Below are 22,161 nucleotides of genomic sequence, written 5' to 3'. Positions count from 1 at the left end.
ATGAAAGATTAACAGTGACTGCAATATCACACAGCGCCCTCTGTTGGTTATATTAAAGAATAGTAGCACAAAAGAGAAAAAGATTAACCCTTAAAGTTGCACCACCCCATCTTTAAATCCGAGGACTCAAGGAACAATAAAACTTAACTTTTAATAAATAAATTAAAACCGTAAGTCCAGAGGAGCGTTTAAAATAAGGTTAGGGACAGGGAGGCAAAGAACCCGAATTCAAATGGGCAAAAAAGTACACAGCATACAGTGGGTGTTTGGGATGTCAAAGAGTAACCCACAAGCCTACAAATGTAAATACTGGTAAGTCACATACAATCATTTAACAGCCATAAGTCAGGGTAAACCTTGTATGATGGCTTTTAGGCCTTAAAATATCCACCACCCCTTCACCCTCAAGCACACCCTCCCATAGCCAAAGAGAGAGAAGCCAGTGTATTATGGCTGTATGTCGATTAACCCTGAATTAAATCAGGTAAATTAAATACATAAACTGCCAACCCTGGCATGCGAGTGCTGGTAGGCAGCAGAGTTCAGTTAATAAGCCATAGACTGAGATAGGGATTAACACAAAGCGCAATCAGGTCTGGTGCACCACCCCTTCACCCTCAAGCGCCCCCTCCCCTTTTCCAAAGTAAGCAACCAAAGTAGCCGTATTCAATTAGTTTTAGATTTGAATGGAGGTAAAGATTCTATCCCAGCCACAAAATCACCGTCGAGAACCCACCCCTTCACCCACAGAGCTTCCCACCCGTTTCTGCTGTGAAGCGGTAGCCCAAAGATAAACAACCAAAGTAGCCGTATTCAATTAGTTTTAGATTTAAATGGAGGTTAAGATTCTATCCCAGCCACAAAATCACAGTCGAGAACCCACCCCTTCCTAGGCGCATTTTAGAATTGTTAGGCAGGGGGGCTGAATCTACAAAGAATCTTTGGGCTACCGCTTCACAGCAGAAACGGGTGGGAAGCTCTGTGGGTGAAGCTTTAAGGGTTAATCTTTTTCTCTTTTGTGCTACTATTTATCCATATAACCCTGCACACCATTTGTCTGTTTCTCTTTGATTTAGGGGTGGTGCTCCCTTATTCAGGCTTACTTATATTAAAGAATAACAGTGACTGCAATATCACACAGCACCCTCTGTTGGTTATATGAAAGAATAACAGTGCGCCCTCTGTTGGTTATATGAAAGAATAACAGTGACTGCAATATCACACAGCACCCTCTGTTGGATATATGAAAGAATAACAGTGACTGCAATATCACACAGCGCCATCTGTTGGTTATATGGAAGAATAACAGTGACTGCAATATCACACAGTGCCCTCTGTTGGTTATATGAAAGATTAACAGTGACTGCAATATCACACAGCGCCCTCTGTTGGTTATATGAAAGAATAACAGTGACTGCAATATCACACAGTGCCCTCTGTTGGTTATACGAAAGATTAACAGTGATGGCAATATCAAACAGCACCCTCTGCACATGGTAGTGGGACAGTGGGACAATGCACACAGTAATCCGTTTGGCAATTCTCTGTCACCATCAACTTTGCAAAGAAGTCCGGTTGATCGCTGGGGGGTCGCTTTGGCAGAATGTGCGCTGCTGGGAGACAGGGCTGTAGTTGTGTCTAGGCTTATACTAGAGTCAATAAGTTTTCCCAGTTTTCGTAGGTAAAATTAGGTACCTCGGCTTATACTCGGGTCGGCTTATACTCGAGTATATACGGTATGTAGTTATGGCAGCACTGATGCATACAGCAAACTTCACAGGCTACACTGACATCATGTGATGTCAATCAACAATATGCTCTACCCCCAGTTTGGCCTGTAACCTGTTAACCTGCAGTATAAGCTGAAAGGTAGAGTCTAGCACTAAAAAGTAATGTAGGATTTGTGTTCACAATTTTGACGCTCAGCCTATGAATGTTTTATGCTGACAGAAAAAATGCAAGGTATGAGCTACAGTTTTATCATTAGTATACAGATGATTAAAGTGGTCTGACATTACAGAGAGGTGCCTTTATACTCAAGATACTTGGAGGAAAATCCAAGCATTGCAAGGAACAGAATGGTCAATGTTTCTTTTGTGGAACCCATCACAGTTTTTAAATGTTTTCTTCCAAATAGCCAAGATCCTGGCAGAACTATCTCCTGTCTGTGCATTTTACTTTAATCCTTTTGCTAATGGTTTGATATTGCTGAATGATTACTTAGCTTCAGCACCCCAGGGCATATTAAGAAAGTATTATGTCTTAGGTACCAACATGAAGAGGCATGCCAAACTTGGAAACAAGGATGTAGACTTTACCCACCTTTGAACACATAACATAGTACAAAGTAATTCTACCCAGAGGAAGGCAAAAAAAAATAAAAATATTTCTGGCAATCAGACAAGTCCCTGGATCAACTATTACTAAGAGCTATTTTTTAATAACTCTCTATTTTCTCACTTGCTAAAAAGCCGCCCAACTCCTTCTTGAAGGTAGCTAATGTATCAGCCAGTAGGACTGAATCAGGGAATTTCGAGTGGATTTTTTGATTAATGAGTTTTCGTGGATGGGAGTTATGTTAATAAAAAAACAAGTGATAAATTAAAATTGTACTAAATACCCCCCTTAGAAATTGTGCATCTAAAAGCTGGTGAGTTTTAGTTCGAATTTTCAAAGTTTTTATAGACACTGAAAATTATGAGAAGAATATGATTTCAGTGCATGAATATATTCCCAAAGTTTGGAATATTTTGCAGCATGTGACAAAGCTACTGTATCAGCCAATTGCTATGAGTTAGATATATGACAAGTTGCATTTACTACTTTTTTTAACTCTTCCTTAATATGTAAATGAAAAACAAATTACAATTGACAAAAGTAGTAACAATAATCATAACAGCAACAGTTTTGTCATAGTACTGCATTATACTGTATAAAAACAAAATGTTGCTATATGGCTAAAGTTAAGTATTAATAGATGAAACAATGTTATAAGAATTGTCGTCATGGAAATAGATAAAACAGTCTAAATTTAATAAAATAAATTCATGTTTCTAGTGCTAAACCAGTAGTTCATGTACTCATTTGTCTACATGTACAATACAAATTTACTGAATGGGTTTAAAAATAACCAGCAAGTTTTTTAATTTCATTCATCTAAGTTATGCAACAATTTGTCATCAGAACCACAATTTTATTGATGACCTCTTCTGGCATCTTCTCTGAGGTTTGGGAAAGGTCAGACCATTCGAATAGCCTCACATGTTCACAGGATAATGTGTTGACATATGGTAACACTGTAACTAAATTAGAGGTTCACATGGAGAAGGGAATATGCAAGGATATCATCTGAGGATTCCACAACAGATATCTCTCATGCAATAAAAACATTTATAATTTAAGCATTTTGCATCAACCATACTATTAAATATATAAACGTCTGTGATTTAGTCAGGGCCTGATTTACATAGCTGGCACCCCTAGGCCCGCTGTTGTTCGTTGCTCCCGTCCCCTCCCATTTATTCGCTCAAATTTTCATCATTGGGACCGGTGCAATTGGTTTTGGCGCACAGGAAATAAAAAAAAATTCATATCTCCTGTGCATCCCCAGTGATACTGAACCAATGTGGGTGTGGTTGGGCAGCATGCTGACCCCTAAAATCCTGCCTCCTTAAACTCGGGCCTTAGTGGTCCACAAATCCAGGCCTGGATTAAGTACCCTGTGCATTTTTCAGACTGTGATGTTAGTTGGAAAACTATTGCGAAAATAAAAATGTAATATAAACTTCATCCTACTGAAATAAGAAACTTTCTAAATGCAATCAAATAAAACTCTGTATAATTTCTGAAATAATCAAGTTTATCTTTTTTTGTATTACAGATTTTTATTGAATTTTTAACATTTAAATGGGGGAAGGGGAGTACAGAAAGAAAGAGGGGGGAAGCAATACACCAAATATAAAATACAAGCATCCTCATTCTAGACATATTTATAGCTTTCCATCCAAAATGCTTTTCCAACTATACAATCTTGAGCTATGGTATAGAGCATTAAAAAACATTCACTTACTATTGATACATTTTAGAAAGCCACTTATAAACAGTGGGCAATGATATTCTGCCTTTTTTTTTAAAGAGAAACCATCGCACCCATGTATTTTTTTAAAAAGAAACCATCGCACCCATGTATTCTAAAAAATGTGTCAAGGCTGACAATTCTTCAAACTTTGTAATTTAATTTACCTACTCTATCCATTTTTTACAAGTGGGTGAGATGGAAGTTTTCCCACAGTAAATGCCTTTCCAGATCAGGAACAATTGATATAGCATCTATTTCCCAGAAAAGGAGGACCTGAGCGGGTGAAGCTGGTACCAAATGGCCTAGTACCTATGAGCATCCCTGGAGGATTTTAGACCAGTATTGTGTGAGGTGGGGACATTCCCAAAAAATATGGAGAACTGTGCCAATACCTGATTTACATCTCCCAAATATATTGTTCACTAAGGGATACAAGAGTTTCCATTTATGAAGTGTATAATACCACCTGGTTAATATTTTATAATTTAATTCTGGGATTTTACAGCATCTTGAGCTAAACATTAAGTTTACTCTCCCTTTCATATGTCCCTCCACAGATGTATCCAGTCCAAAGTCAAGTTCCCATGACCATTATAAAAGGTAGTTGTTTCCTCTCACCCCTTAAAAAAACAGTTCAGTGTATAAATAAAAACTGGGTAAATAGATAGGCTGTGCAAAATAAAAATGTTTCTAATATAGTTAGTAAGATAAACATGTAACGGATAAGGGCTGGATGTCTAACATAACAGTCAGAACACTACTTCCTGCTTTGCAACTCTCTTACGTTTAGTTAATCAGCAATTTCAAAGGGGGGCACATGGGACATAACTGTTCAGTGAATTTGCAATTGATCCTTAGCATGCAGGTCAGATTCAAAAGCAAACAGTTATGACCCATGTGCCCCCCCCCCCAAGTGACTGATTCGGTAGTGCCTGGTAACCAATCAGTGAAAACCAAGAGAGCTGCAAATCCGGAAGTTGTGTTCTGTTATGTTAGACATCCAGTCACTCCAACCTTTAAAGATTTTGGCTAACAATCTATATTGAAAACATGTTTTTTTTTGCACATTTGCACAGCCTACCTATATTCCCAGTTTTTATTTTTATACTGAAGCATTGCTTTAAGCCTTGCATATGATAAAGGAAAGATATTACATGTTTTTGAGGGGAGGTGTTACCGCATAAATGCTCAGAAGGTATAAGATCTCTGCCTTAGCATCTACCACCTCCCTGTATAAAAATGTTTTAGTTGATGAAATCCATCATATTGTAGTAAGTTGCTAGGTCTAGCTTGCTTTAACTGATTTAGGTCAACAAGTTGTCTTTTTGTCCGGATACATGAAAAAACTGCAGTTAACCACACCTTAGAAGCAATTACTTTAAATGCGGGTGGGAATGCTGGATTATTGATAATGGGAGTGAGTGGAGAAGGGAAAGTCATACATTTAGGACCCCCTTTACTGAATCCCAGGTGGCTAAGGTATTTTTCAATAAAGGGTATGAATTGTGGTACTATATGTAGTATCCTGTGATATATTTTATCTATCCAAGGTAAGTGAAGCAAATGTATAGCTGTGGCTTGTTGTTTAATTTCTACCCTATCTTTATTATATAATGATAGGACCAATCAATTACCCTGTTAAGAATTGCAGCTTTAAGATAGCATGCACACTCCAGAAGGACTAGGCCTCCTTCATCAAGTTTCTCTTCACTATTGTCACTTCACTCTCAGCCTCTATTTCTCTGCATTCTCATGCAGCAGTTGGGTGTCAGATATTCATTGACAGTTAGATTCAATACAGTATATCTTATAGGGTGGCTTCCTTTCCTAGCAGATTTATTAGAGCTCACTCAAAGAACTGAATCCAGTACAAACAAAATCTAACAAAATAACTGACTTTGGCACAGTGAGCTCTAATACATCTTCTAGGCAAAAGGAGCCCCCCCCTCCGTCATTCAAACTCAGACTCCCAACTCCTGCATGAAGGCAGAATGAAAAGAAGCAGATACTGAGAGAGGGTAAAGAGTGAAGAGTAACTTGAATATTTCGGAAACGGTTCGGCATTTTTAATTGATTATATTATTTAGAACATTTCTTATTCCGGTATGATGAAGCTTATATTAAATTTTGATTTTCACAATACTTTCCCTTTTAAATAAAGTTTTCAATTGTTGTATTACACCTGCTTGTGAGATCTATGACTGCATTCTGAAATATTTTCTGGTATGAAGTCCTTCCTTAAGCTGTAGGTCTGGGCAGTGTGTACCAGGACCCTGTGTAATTCTGGTGAGTTTTTTTGTAATATAAAAGCAATAGAACTTGTCTCATAACAAATACATTGAAGGGCCATATTCAGCCCACAGGCATCCATTTGGAAAGCCCCATTCTTAGATACCATAAAAAGTGTTGGGGTTGTCTGTAAAATTTTATTTTTTTCTCGGGAATATGGCACACACAGAATTTTGACAGTTTAGACTGTAGATTTTTCTCTGGCACTGATTTATAAATTATAACGAGTGTATTTCCATAATGCAGTGAAAAACAGAGTATGGTATTTTTTACCCATGGAAGTGGTTGGCAAAACTCCCCATGTGACATTTGCTTTTTTTATAGACTTTCTTATAAATACCTTTTTTACATGTCAGCAACAAAAATTTAAAATCCCAAAATATGTTTGATATAATATTATTCAGATACAGTAGGTGTTCCTTTGACTCCAGTTCCCCCATCAGTACATTAAGGGGGCTCAGGTGATATTAAAGATTTGCAACTTGGTAGGTTATAAAGAAAACAGAATATATATATTTTTAAACTGTGGAACAATAGTTGATTTTCAAAAACAACAGTGTGTCTATAATATCATACCCAACATCAAGGTAAAGTGCTGTTTTAAAGTCTGATAAATGATCAAGCAGTGATTGACCTTTGTATACAAAGGTCAGTAGGCACATTGCCCATTTAGAAAAAAGGTAGAAAAAAGCAGTGGGTGCTCGGTGGGAACAGAAAGAATTTCAATAAACTTATGCCTGACAGTTGATTTAGTCACAATCGCTTTTTCTTTGTGAAGGATATAGTGAGTTGCTCCCATTCACAACTTTTTCTCAAAAATCTATTGTGGACAAATTATTGGGTGGGGCTGGGGAAGACCAGGCAGTGTTGGTACACATAGGTACCAATGACAAAGTTAGAGTAGGGCAGAAGTCCTCAAGAAAGATTTTAAAAAACTAGGCGAAAAGTTACGGATGTGTACTTCCAAGGTAAGATATTACCTGTGCCACAAGCAACATTAAAGGGATACTGTCATGGGAATTTTTTTTTTCAAAATGCATCAGTTAATAGTGCTGCTTTAGGAGAATTCTGCACTGAAATCTGTTTCTCAAAAGAGCACTCTCTACTGCTGTACTGCAAATTGGAGTGATATCACCCCCTCCCCACCCCCCAGCAGTTTAACAACAGAACAATGGGAAGGTAACCAGATAGCCGCTCCTTAACAAAAGATAACAGCTGCCTGGTAGATGTAAGAACAGCACTCAATAGTAAAATATAGGTCCCACTGCAACACATTCAGTTACATTGAGTAGGAGAAACAACAGCCTGTCAGAAAGTAGTTCCATCCTAAAGTGCTGGCTCTTTCTGAAATCACATGACCAGGCAAAATGACCTGAGATGGCTGCCTACACACCAATATTACAAATTTATTTTATATTACAAAAAAATACACTTGCTGGTTCAGGAATGAAATGTTATATTGTCGAGTGAAATATTTGCAGTGTAAACAGTGTAATTTAGAAATAAAAACTACATCATAATCATGACAGAATCCCTTTAAGAAGACAGCTGGAGCTTGGGGAGATAATGTGTGGCTGAGAAATTGCTGTTGGCTACAGGTTTTTTGCCAGGGATGGACTGCACCTCAATGAAGATAGTGCAGCTGCTTTGGGGGAGAAGATGGCTAGAGGGTTAGAGGAGATTTCAAACTAGGCCTGGGGGAGGGGAGGGTGCAGTAATGGATTCCATGGAAGATTATATGAGGTAGTGGACATAGAAAGGGAAAATCGGGGAGGAGATTTGGTTGTGGGTACTGTTAAGGAAAGGAAGGACCAGATGTTGTATTTACAAAATTCTCACGCTGGTTCCAGTATTAAATGTTTGTTTTTAAATACAAGGAGTCTGACTAGTAAAATGGAAGAGCTGAAGTTACTGGTGCTGCAGGGAAGGTAGGATGTGGTTGGTGTTGCCAAAACATGACTGAATGATTTGCTTGACTAGGCAGTTAATATAAGTGGCTATACTTATGGGTGGAGCTCTTCATTGATTGTAAAGAGTTCAGCAAATTAATTGTAGTATGAGTAGGAGTGGTAAGAGTATGCTATTGACCCATTAATGTAAGTGAAGAGGAGGAGGCTAAGCTCCTGATAAAAAACAGAAAAGGCTGCTAGTTTGGGAAAATTAATGATAATGGGGCATTTTAATTACCCAGATATTGACAAGTTTATAAACTTTTTGCATGAAATTTTATGGCACAGGTTGTTGTGGAGCCAACCAGAAAAAAATTCTATACTGGATACTTTGATACTGTACTTCGATACTAGGGATCTCTAAAGAATGTAAATACTGTAAAATATGCAAGTGATTGAACCCATGGGCATTAGACAATGACCCTAATGTGTTTCCATTTAATGTCTGGTGCAAAAAATAAATATACACTGGGGCAACAAAAACCCTGAATTTTAGAAAAGCTAATTTTAGGGCTGCCCTTCTGAGCATAGATTGGGGCATTATGTTTTCTAGTAAAAACACAGAACCGCAATGGTTATCACTTAAAATTATATTAAACCATTACTATCCTTTATTTTTTCCCTTAAGAAGTAAATGTAGAAGCACTAAGAACCACCCTATGTGGCTCAATATAGAAGTGTCTCCTTTAAATAATGGTTACAGAATGGTTGTAACAGATACAGAAAAGGCAAATGTGCTTTTCTTTAGTGTATACAATAGAGTAGTCAGAGTTCCAAGACCCACCTCATAGCTGCACTGTCGGTTCAGCTCAGTCTAGTCTGTGGCTGACTCAGGATATGGTTCATAAGGCATAAAGCAGGGCCAGATGGAATTCATCCTCAGGTTCTAACAGAGCTTAGTTCAATTTAAGAATGATCTCTATTTGTGATTTTCTCAGAATCGCTTTCATCTGCTTTGGTACCTATGGATTGGAGGATGATGTTATTCCTATCTCAGCCTGGCAATTATAGGCTAGTAAGTTTAACATCTGTGGTGCGCAAATTATTTGAAGGCTTGTAAAGTGATTACAATCAAAATGTTCTAGTAAATGGCATTACAATCAGCATGACTTTATGAAGGGTAGGTCATGTCAGACAAATATGATTGCTTTTTAGGATGAGGTAAGTAAGATGCTGGACAGCAGTGGAGGGGATTTGGATTTTGCCAAACCGTTTGATACAGTGCCCCACAAACAGAAGGAGTTTTTTACAGTGAGAGCTGTGAAGATGTAGAATTGTATCTATGAATCAGTCATACTGGCTGATACATTAGATAGCTTTAAGAAGGGGTTGGATGGATTTTTAGAAAATGATGGACTACAGGGTTATGAAAGATAGCTCTTTGAACAAGTTAATCCAGGGACTGGTCCAACTGCCATCTTGGGTTCAGGAAGGAATTTTTCTATGTTACTATGTATTGCAACATGTGGTAAATTTATCAATGCATTATAATTGTTGGGCATATGTTAAAAAGAATAATTATTTCTTGCAATGGTGCCAGGCTAAGAAAATTCTTGATATTTGATTGACTCTACTATTACAAAATGTAAGAAACTAGAAAATTCTCAACTAATCTTAAAGGACAAGGAAAGTTAAACTAAAGAATTAGGCTAGAAATGTTGTGCATTATGTTTTGGGCTTCTGTACTAGCCCCAGGCAACCAAATCCTTTTAGCAGGGAAGATCTGTGTCTCCAAATATGCCCCAGTAGCTCCCCATCTTCTTTTCTGCTGATTCACTGCACATGCTCTGTGCTGCTGTCACTTACTGAGCTTAGGGACCCACTCATAATTTACAGTACACATATAATAGAAATGTCACAGTATAAGGCTGATTAGTAATTAATATGGATAATTACTACACTGCAGCACAGAAATCAGTGCAACTAGCATCAGAATTTAATAATCAGTCCTGTAGCATCAGCTTTTGTTACAGGAACACCTCATTTGCTGCTTGATAATTTGTGACAACCTCTAAGCTTAGCTTCTCAACAGCTGCTCAGAGCCCACTGAGCATGTGAGTGTCGCAGACACTTTTCAAGATGGTGACCCCCTGTGACAAGTTTGAAGTCCTGGATCACTGCTGAAACTATGGGCTGGTGCAATAAGTTCAGTATATAAAACATGACATTTTTAGCCCTATTCATTTTTAGGATTTAGTTCTCCTTTAACTACACAGAGAACAGGAATAGTAGAACTGAAACAAACTTTAAAGCCCCATGACTAACAATTTGCAGCAGTCTCATTTAATTTGATCTTTTCTTTTTAGTCTATAATTTTTCCTGCTCTGCATGTCTTATCACTGCTACATGCAGTGTCAGACTGGGATGTCAGGGGCCCACCAGAAAACCATAGACTGTGGGCCCACTTTCCAAGCTACTATTCCTCCTCTCCTCACTAAATCCTAATTTTTTATATCTACTTACTATATTCTTATTCCTACCATTAAATTGGCCAAATTGTTAGAAGCAAAAGGGCCCACTGACATCAGGGCCCACTGGGAGTTTTCCTGGTATCCCTGTGGGTCAGTCCAACACTGGCTACATGCAAGGCATTTGTAAATACAGGTCACTGCCTTAATACTGTAGACAGGCCTTTAAATACATCACACATATTCGGATACTTTAGTTACTTCCAGTGCAGACACAACTTAACATTGCAATACCATTTTATCTGAATCCACAGATTAAAAGGAAACTATGATAGAATGTATTCTTGAAGGTCCTGAATCCTTCACATCACAATGCAACAAGGAAAGAGAGAGGGAATCTATGACCAGAATGTTTGAGAATTGGGGTTTTCAGTATAAGGGTATTCAGTATAATTTCCCTTAATTTCAATCACCATACCAGGTCTACTAAAAACATTTAAACATTAAACATTAAATTTGTTTTGTCCAAAATAGATTAATTCAGCTTAATTAGGATCAATTAAAATGTACTGTATAATGATGCAAAGAAAAAAGTAAATAATTAAATAAACAGAATTATTTATTTAAAAGGGACTCTATGGGAGAATTCTTTAATTTGATGCTTTTTGTATAATTGCACAATGCCCTTACCAACAAGAAAATGGTTATGCATTTTATCTGGTGGGGCTGGATATCTTAACATATATCTATTACATATTCAGCAGGGAGTAATTCAAACAGAATTTAAAAGGGAGTATTACTAGCCTTCTATTCATTTGCCTGCAAATAAAAGCAGGTGCAGTCTAGAATTTTGCTGACTGACTGTGTTAGTAACTAAACCATGTGAAAACATACTTTCTACACCATAATACTTAATGGGACCTGCTGACCTGCTTATTTCTAGATCTAAAATGCAACCTGGGGCAAATTTTCAGTACAGGTATGGGATCCATTATCTGGAAACCCCCCTATCCAGAAAGCTTGGAAATTACAGAAAGGCCATATCCCATAGACTCCATTTTATCCAAATAATAAATTATTTTTTAAAATATTTCCTTTTTCTCTGTAATAATGAAACAATACCTTGTTTTGTTTCCGGAAGGCTGGAGTTCAGCAGGTATGGTTTTGCCTTGAATTTTAGTGTTTTGTCTGCTATAAAAATTTCCCCAATCCACGTAAAAAAAATTGCAATGTGGTTAGTTTTGTGGGGGGAAAAAACATGTGATACGTGCTTGATAAACTACATACGTAATGTTATCCTACTCTCTCCTTCGAGATCAGCCAATGATATTTGAGCTCTCCTACTGTCTATATAAGGGAGTGCATAGGTAACCATTTCTCAGTGTGTAGTGGTTAGAACAGGAGTTAGTGTTCAATTTTTGAACTAGAGTTGGCGTTTGTGGAGCTAGCTGTCTGTGCCTGTCTGTGCGCATCCCTTGAGGGTGCATACTACGGCTGATTTTTAAATTTTTCCTTAAAGATTGCTTGTGCTGCAATATTAAATGGGCCCCTAAGGGAATTCACATAAGGTTGACTACCTGTGTAAATGCTGCCAAAAAAACTTTCAGAGACAACTTGTACTTCAATGCACTGACTGGAATACCTTTGGATTTTTTTGGATCTTGGGCATGCATAATTAAAGCAGCAGACAAACTATCTTGTAAGCAGAGTTTATCATCAACAATTATCAATGTCTTATCTCAGCTTACATGCTCTTCTTTTAAGCTGTGTTTCTTTAAAGGGATTCTGTCATAGTTTTATGGTATAGTTTTTATTACTACATTACACTGTCATCATTTTGCCTGGTCATGTGCTTTCTAAAAGAGCCAGCACTTTACAATGGAACTACTTTCAGATAAGCTATTGTTTCTCTTACTCAATGTAACTGAAGGAGTCATGACTTGGATTTTTGCCATCTAGTGCCTAACCACTAGGTGGGGCATGGGACCGTTTTTACCAGTGCAGGTGTCAGGGAGCTATTATCTGGTTACCTTACTATTGTTCTGGTGAAGTGCTGATGGGGGGCTGATATCACTTCAACTTGCAGTGCAGCCATAACAAGAAACCCAAGTTTATCAGAGCACAAGTCACATGACTGGGGCACCTGGGAAACTGACAACATGCCTAAAATTGCACATGCAGATACAAAAATAAAACACTGCAAGTGTGTGCAGTTTTGCATAAAAGTTGACACACATTTACAGAAATAAATAACATCTATAGTGCTAGCGTTATTCATAAATTTGATATGAACAAGATGCTCACAATATCTCTGGATCGCTGAACAGAAAATCGGAAATAGTTACTAAAAAATGTAATAACAATAACCAATACACATAGAAACATTGTTATGTAACCAATACTATGCTTCATTGCTCTTACATGCCAGCTCTGTTTCCATCTCTTTGCATTAATAATAGCTATAAGCCAATAGCTGGGTTGAAATAATAACTGTTAAATGAAATGTAAAATTACTGTTTAAAGACGTATTTATCCAGTACTTTACTGGGTTTGTTGAATAGAGTTGTGTGTGATCAGCGATAGGCTGACTTGATGAGTCACTTGCTGACTCTGACTGTATCAGTGTAAATCATATGAAACATTTCTGAATGATGTTAAACTTGTAATTACAGATTTGTCAAACCTTGGAGATTTAGATAACCTGTGATTATGTAACTGGGAAGTTAATCTTGTTTATACTAGTCTGGAAATGCTTATTTGTGGAAACAAATCTATGAGAAAGTTCCCAAAAGGGCAGACGAGGGGGGGCAATAAAAGAATAAAACAAGTCCAAGCCATGAGCGTGAGAGAATTCTTACTGTCACAGCAAAAGGTAAAACTTTATTAGTTTGGGATGCAGTGCTACATGTAATAGATATCATATAGGGCTATGGTGGCGTTAAGAAAGGGCTGATGGAACTCTGGAAATCCAGTCCAAACCTACTCTCTGTAATGTTGTGGGGAGAGAAATGGGACCTGATACTTTAATCTTCAGCAAGTTCTTCCAGGGTGTGTGTGTTGGTTGGCCTAGCTAAGAAAATAACCTACAATTAACTGCAGCAAGTATCATGTTACAGGTCTTTCCAAGTTGACCCTTCAACAATAGACTAAATATACCCCCTTTTTTATATAGCTCATTCAGCTTAAATAGAAAAGGCGCATAAACACTATCTGAACTTTCAGATATAAATATAAATTTGTTTTGTTTTACACAAAGATAACTGATTCCACAGATTGAAAGCACCAAAATAACTTCAACAAGCTGTTTCCCAAGACATAAAAAGAAAAGTAGAAGCTTGTGTTACTTTGGTGATATTTTAACCCAATATAAACTTCCTAAACATTTATATTTGAAAGTTCAGCTGGTGTTTATGTACCTTTCTACATAAGCCCAGTTGAATGAGCTCGTACAAATAGAGGATATATTTTCCCTTTAAGATGTTTAAAGATATTCAAACCATTCAAACCATTGATAGGGCAATGTTTTTGAAGAAGGCTTACATGGCTGACATTTTTATGAAGTTTATATTGGGTTAAAGTATCACCAACATAACACCAACTTCTAGTTCTCTTCTTCTATCATTGTTATAACGTGTTGTCTATATTTCACAATTATATTTTTTTTCTTCGTTCCAAAAGCCCATTCGGGGAAAATTATGGAGTGTTTTGGCCTGCAACCCTGTGTTAATTATGAAATGCTTGTGCTGAAAAGCAAAAGTAATCTTAAATAGGCCCCTAAGGCAATTCACATAAGATTGACTGTCTTGTGTAAATGCAGCCAAAATACTTGCAGAGGTTCAAAGACTAACTGTACCTCCATGCACACATTGGAATAACCTTTGGATTTTGTTTTGATTAGGGGCATACATAAATAAAGCAGCACACAAACTACAAACTTCACATTAGATGAAGTTCCTCCTTCCTAATTTAACCTCTTGGTTCCTCTAAGGGCAGTGGCCATCAAGGAGATTTGTCGCACACAATTATTTATGATCGACTGGCTGTATAACCAATTTACTAATATGTCACCTTCGAGGAAACTTCGAGGGACTTAGCAGTATGTTGGTTAATATGCCAGCGATTTCAATTATTTACAATGGAGAGGCATTTTCAGATTTGCGATAAATCTCCCCATCGGCCACTGCACTACTCCTTCAGATCCAGTACCTATACAGTGTGCTGTCTTGAACACAAAGTACATGGTACACAGGATATTTGGATGTCTCTTTCCTTCTATAGACTGAATATGTCAAGCTCTTCAACTCTTTTTTTTAATACCAAATAAATTATGTAATATACTTTCTTGCAGTCTTGTAGTGTTCTATGTTTTTTTCTAAAATAAAACATATAATATTCTAGAGCTCTGAAAAAAGAATGTCTGAAAACAGTAAAATAAGAGAATAGGTCAAGAGTCTAAATTCCTTTGCAAGGTGCTGTTTCTAGCATGCCCATCAGAATAATGCGAAAAAGAATAATAACTTTCTCAAAATTATGGATGCTGTTTTTTTATTTCTTGCACTGAATTTAAGGGAAAAGTGCCCTTTACTCAACATGGCTTGTTTCCTTTTGATATCAGTGGAAATCACTACAGATCACCCTATTCAAAGTTACATTAAAAACCAACCCTAGAACTAAATCTTGAATATATGCCTTTTTTCAAAAGGATCCCATAATGGCAAAATGGGTACACTGACAACCAATATTGCTCTTGTACAATTTAAAAGTGAAAATCCACTTTATTCCATTAAAATGGTAGACTAACCACACAAATCAGAGTTCCATAGGCCCAAAAGGGAAGGCACATGGGCATGATCACCAGTTTATAAAGTTACAAACTCATCTCCTACATCATAAAACCCATCAGCTTGTTATACATTATTGCTTACATCACAAGTCATTAGATCTCACACTACTTATAATATACTCTTACTCTTACTACTTGTACATTGATACGAACTACTCATACTATATTATACATTCCACAGGGTCAGAATTCATTGCCTAATACAAAACTTTCTATAAGAAATTAAACATCAACTTCCACTTTTCATTAACAACATGAACACGGATACTGTCATGGGAAAAAAAAAATTTTAATAGTGCTGCTCCAGCAGAATTCTGCACTGAAATCCATTTCTCAAAAGAGCAAACAGATTTTTTTATATTCAATTTTGAAATCCGATATGGGGTTAGACATATTGTCAATTTCCCAGCTGCCCCAAGTCATGTGACTTGTGCTCTGATAAACTTCAATCACTCTTTACTGCTGTACTGTAAGTTAGAGTAATATCACCCCCCTCCCTTTTTCCCCCCAGCAGCCAAACAAAAGAACAATGGGAAGGTAACCAGATAGCAGCTCCCTAACACAAGATAACAGCTGCCTGATAGATCTAAGAACAGCACTCAATAGTAAAAACCCATGTCCCACCGAGACACATTCAGTTACATTGAGAAGGAAAAACAGCAGCCTGCCAGAAAGCTTTTCTCTCCTGAAGTGCAGGCACACGTCACATGACTTTAAAATTAAATATAAAAAAATCTGTTTGCTCTTTTGAGAAATGGATTTCAGCGCAGAATTCTGCTGGAACAGCAATATTAACTGATTCATTTTGAATTTTTTTTTTTTTTTTTCCATGACAGTATCCCTTTCCCTAATCCTCTCCATGTCAATACTTACGGGAATGGCCCCTCCCTCTCCAATGTAGAACCCACCCACCAAATTAATAAATTCTAGGCACCTACCCCTCTTCCGGCGTCTGTTTTTGGGTTCTTTCTCTCCATTCACAGCTCTTTGAGGAGCATGTCATTTCTTTTACCAGGGTGTAGCAGGGGCTGCTGGCAGCATCCCAGAGATGGAGTTTTTTTGGCAAAATAATAGCCTTTTTCTCCTACAGCTATCCTTGGTCTGAGGGAGGTTTTGGCTGTGGTCTCCCTGCTCTCCAGCCTTACCCGGCCCATGTAAGTGTCCGGCGGCTTGGGTCTGCTTCGCCCGATATAATTTTGGGAGCAGGCGGGGATGGCGGAAGCTTAGTAGCGGAGTCGCCGCTTCTGTTCAGGGGAAGATTAGTGTGGGCGCGACGGAGCTCCTACTTCCGGGTACGGCCACGTGGTCTAGGACGCCGGGGCCGCATCATACACGGAACAGAGGTTCTTCCGTGCCTGTGCGCTAACTCTTCCCGGGGGCAGGGCACAGCACAAACAGGAGTCTGTGATTGGCTCCTGTCGAGGACGGGAGCATCAAGACTATTAAAGCAGAAGTGAGGGGGCTCGGTTCCTCCATTGATCTTCTAGCTGCACGCTGCCTCAGCCCACTGGTGCTAGTGCTCCTGGTAGGTAGAGGGACTTATTAGAAGGAGACTGCAACTGAGATTCTGCTCATGGTGACCTTATTGATGTATCCTTTTTTTTTGGCAGATCTTACCAGTCCCTGGGTTGTCCCAGCCGCCATCTCCAAAAAGTCTACACCCCTGGTTGAGGTAAATAAAAAAAAACAAAAAAAACTGTCAGAGGGCTAGAAGGCTAAGTCTATGGTGGGATGCTGGCTATTCCCAAGGACTTCTAATGAGGTTTCCTTTTTTCTGACAGTGTTATGAAACCGTCCAGATCAAGAGAGAGATCTAAGGAACACTCTATGTCAAGGGAAGAGAATGTTCAAGTCAGGGAACTTCGTTGCTTGGGTTGCTCTTCCGGAGAAGAAGCTCTGTCAGTCATGCCTAAATTCTGCTGCTGGTCAATCCATTAGTCATAGTGCTGACATCATAGCATGGATTAAGGAGGCAGTAGCTAAGGAAGTGCAGGCTGTTTCAGGTGAAAGGAGGCTTCCTCCAGTAATATCTATGGAGCCAGAGGATGAACACGAATCATTAGCAACCTCGGTTCTACAGTCTTCAGACTCAAAAGAGGAGGACGCTCAACATTCCTCTTTTGACTTCACCCTAGTTCAGCCTTTAATAAAAGCAGTAAGAGCCTCCTTGACCCTGCAGCAGGAGGAGCCTTCCACTTCATCGTCTTTCTTGCCTAAATCCAAGGGGAAGTTACAATCCTTTCCACTACATCAGGAGGTGGGGGACCTGATTAAGATGGAGTGGGAAACAGTGTCCAAACGCAGCTCTAACCATGTTAGGTTTAGTAAGCTATATCCATTCAAAGAGGAGGATATGAAAGATGTATCAACGCTTCCCAAAGTTGATGCCCCGGTCCTCAACTTATCCAAGAATACGGTGCTACCAATCGAGGACCAGGCAACATTGAAGGAACCAATGGATAAACGCTTGGAAACTGCTCTTAAAAGAGCATTTTTGGTTGCGGGAGAATCTCTCAGACCAGCAATTGCGAGTCTCTCAGTGGTTAAGGCCTTCGAAGTCTGGCTTTCAAATGTGGATTGTGCATTGAAGGAAGGCCGAGATAGATCTGAAATTATTAATGGTCTAAAAGAGCTGAAGCTTGGTTCAGCTTTCCTTATGAATGCCTTAATAGATCAGATTCGACTGGCATCCAGATCTCTCTCCTTATCCGTTTCTGCAAGGAGGGCACTATGGCTTAGGTCCTGGGAGGCGGACGCAGCATCCAAGTTTGGCTTATGTTCGTTACCATTCCAAGGACAAGTCTTGTTTGGGAAGAAATTGGAAGAGCTTATATCTAAAGCTTCCGGAGGCAGAAGTCAGTTACTACCTCAAAAGAGGAAACTTAGATATCCAAACAAGCAGTCTCCTAAAGTAAATAGTGCATTCAATGCTACATCCTCTTCGTATGATCAGCGTCCTTTTCGTCCCAAAACGGAGACGGCAAGATCCAGCACCTGGAGAGGGGGACAGTCGGGCTTCTTCCGTGTGGCCAGAGGGAAGTCTTCCAATAACACCAGGAAGCAGTTCTGAAGGTGGTGCTCCCCAGGGGCAAGCAGTGGGAGCAAGACTGAAACTGTTTCGAACCGCCTGGGAAAAATCAATAAACGACAAGTGGATCCTGAGTATCATAAGGGAAGGCTACAGACTGGAGTTCAAGTATCATCCAAATCCTTCCTTCTGCCCATCTCCCCTTCCATCATGTCCAGTAAAGAGGCTGGCTCTTCAGTCATGCCTAGCTTTAATGTTGACACAGAAAGTAATTACTCAGGTTCCAAGGAACGAGAGAGGTCGAGGGAATTACTCAATATTCTTTATAGTACAGAAAGCATCAAAAGCCTGGCGTCCAATCCTAGACTTAACAGCGGTCAATCGGGCCTTGAGAGTCCACCGTTTCAGAATGGAATCCCTAGAGTCAGTCAAGGCAGCTGTTGCTCCAGGGGATTGGATGTGTTCCCTGGACATCAAGGATGCATACCACCATGTGCCAGTCTTCGAAGAAGATCAAAGATTCCTGCGATTCAAGGTGGACAACCATCACTTTCAGTTCAGGTGTCTGCCCTTCTATCCACAGCACCAAGGGTCTTCTCGAAAGGTACTGGTGACCCTAGTTGCCTATCTTCGTTGGAAAGAATTCGAATTTTCCACTATTTGGACGACCTGATAATCCTGGCATTATTTCAAGATCAAGCAATCGAGCACAGGAATCGAGTAATGGGGTTCCTGGAGTCCCATGGCTGGACTCTGAATCTTCAGAAGAGTCAAGTGACACCAGCCCAGACTCTACAGTACTTAGGGGCAGTTTTAGACTCAAAAAAGGGAATAATTTCTCTGTCAACAGCGAGACAGAAGACCCTCAGGGAATCAATCAGGTCTTTGCTTCCCTCTCTCAATTTTCCAGCAAGCTTGTGCCTAAAGATATTAGGAATGATGTCATCCATCATCGGGCTAGTCCCTTGGGCACATTGGAGGATGAGGCAGCTACAAGTTGCGTTCCTTCAACAATGGGACGGCGAAGACAAAAATCAATTGATCAAGCTTCCCCCTCACTGATTCCAGATCTACAATGGTGGCTGATGCCTTTAAATCTTTCTCGAGGTTCCGATCTTTTTCCGAGCGATTGGCTGATAATGTCTACAGACGCCTCAGGAATAGGTTGGGGAGCACAGCTAGGTTCTCAAGTGGCTCAAGGCTCATGGCCAGGTCCCTGGTCAGACGCGCCATCAAACGTATTAGAACTAAGGGCTATCCTCCAGGCTTGTATGTTCTTTCAGGATCAGCTCAAAGGCACAAGACTGAAGATAAGATGCGACAACATTACAGCAGTCTCATACATAAGAAGACAAGGAGGAACAAAAAGTGCTTGTCTCTTGTCCGAGGTGGAACCGATTTTCCGTTGGGCAGAAACAGCCCTGCAGGACTTTACAGCAGTATATCTGCCAGGGAAAATGAACAAGGCTGCAGATTTTCTCAGCAGATATGCAGTAGGGAATCACAACTGGAGCCTAAACCAGAGGATCTTCAGGATTCTGGTCCAACAGTGGGGTCAACCGGAGATAGACCTTATGGCATCATCCAACAATACCAAGTGTTCCCTGTTCTTCTCGAGAGAACAGGATCCAGCAGCCTTAGGAGTGGATGCCCTATCTCAGAGGTGGACGCATCCTTTGAGTTATGTCTTTCCTCCTCTGCCTCTGATTCAGAGAGTGATTCAGAAAATCAAACAGGATCGGGCAGAGGTAATTTGCATAGCTCCAGCTTGGCCCCGAAGACCGTGGTTCACGGACTTGGTCCACCTCTCAACGAGACAACCATGGAAACTTCCAGTGACAGAGGATCTCCTAGTCCAGGGCCCATTTGTACATCCAGACCAGGGTCAGCTGGCACTCACGGCATGGAGACTGAGCGGCAGAACTTAGAGGCTCAGGGCCTCTCACAGAAAGTAATTCAGACTCTACTATGGTCAAGAAAGACTTCAACAAACACGAGATACTCAAAGGTCTGGGACGTTTTCGCTAAGAGTCGAGGTCCTACTAGTGCTCTTCCAGTGGAAGTTGTGGAAGTCTTGCAATTTTTGCAATCAGGTCTGGAAAAGGGACTTAGTGTTAATACTCTTAGAACTCATGTCTCAGCCATCTCAGCCTTCTCAGGAGTTAGATGGACTCAGCAACCCCTAGTTGTTCGGTTCTTCAAGGCGGCAGTCAGGATCTTGCCAGTCAGAAGGTCTTCATGTCCAACTTGGGATTTACCAAAGGTACTCAAAATGTTGTCCTCTCCTCCATTCAAAGAGACAGTATCCCTTTCCTTATGGCTGCTTACTCTTAAAGTGGTCTTTTTGGTAGCCATAACATCGGCTAAGAGAGTGGGAGAGTTGCAGGCTCTCAAGTTTTCTCCAGACAGTCCAGCCTTCTTCAAGGATAGAGTAGTTCTAAGATTCTGCTCATCATTCAAACCGAAGGTGGTCTCATCGTTTCACCTCAAGGATGAGTTAGTTTTGCCAGCTTTTCCTGATGAAATTGATTCTCCGGAGTTACGCTCCCTCGACTTGGCAGAGAATTTGAAAACATACGGTGAGAGGTCTAACTCAATCAGGAAATCGGACAGAATATTTGTCCTTCCCTCAGGTCCCAGAAAAGGTGAAGCGGCTTCAACTCAAACAATCTCTAGATGGATAAAAGGTGTTATCAAAAGAGCATATTCTTCCTCAGAGTTACCAGAACCAGCAGGTATCAAAGCACACTCAACCAGAGGGCAAGCAGCCTCATGGGCGGCTGAAGCAGGGGTTCTGTTGGAAGTGATCTGTCGGGCAGCATCTTGGTCTACTCCCTGCACGTTTATTTCTCATTATAAACTGGACTTGAATACTGCAGACCACTCCCTTTTCGGTTCTAAAATATTGAGATCTGCTTCCTCGGCACATTAAAGTTTTTGCATAAAATATTCTTGGTTTACAGTCATTCCCACACTGGGACGGTTAACTTGCTATGTCCCGTAAGTATTGACATGGAGAGGATTAGGAAAAAGGGAAAATTGTTTCATACTTACCGTAATTTTCCTTTCCTTGTCCTCTCCATGTCAAGATCGTTCCCGCCCTATGACTTCAGAGTTAAGGGTAAGAACTTGGTACTAGATGCCGGAAGAGGGGTAGGTGCCTAGAATTTATTAATTTGGTGGGTGGGTTCTACATTGGAGAGGGAAGGGCCATTCCCGTAAGTATTGACATGGAGAGGACAAGGAAAGGAAAATTAAAAGTATGAAACAATTTTCCCTTTTAACATATTAAAATGATATATATCACTAAAGTCTAACCATAACAAGTTACATTGAAAACATAGTTCATCATTAAAGACGTTTGTTTGTAACAGGGCCCCCAGTAACTAGTAGACTCCTGTCACAGGAAAGGTGATTGTGTAGGTCTTTTCTGTAAAAAGTAGACATCTGTAATGTGATGAATCAAGGCTCAGATGTTATTCAACATTCACAGATTTAGCGTGATACAGACTGGAGAACTGGAAGCCAAAAGAGTTCAATATCCAGAAACCTCCAGTGCTGCACTC

This window comes from Xenopus laevis, chromosome 1L, assembly GCF_017654675.1.
Source record: "Xenopus laevis strain J_2021 chromosome 1L, Xenopus_laevis_v10.1, whole genome shotgun sequence".
Classification (NCBI taxonomy): Eukaryota; Metazoa; Chordata; class Amphibia; order Anura; family Pipidae; genus Xenopus; species Xenopus laevis.
Note: the sequence above shows the minus strand (reverse complement) of the source record.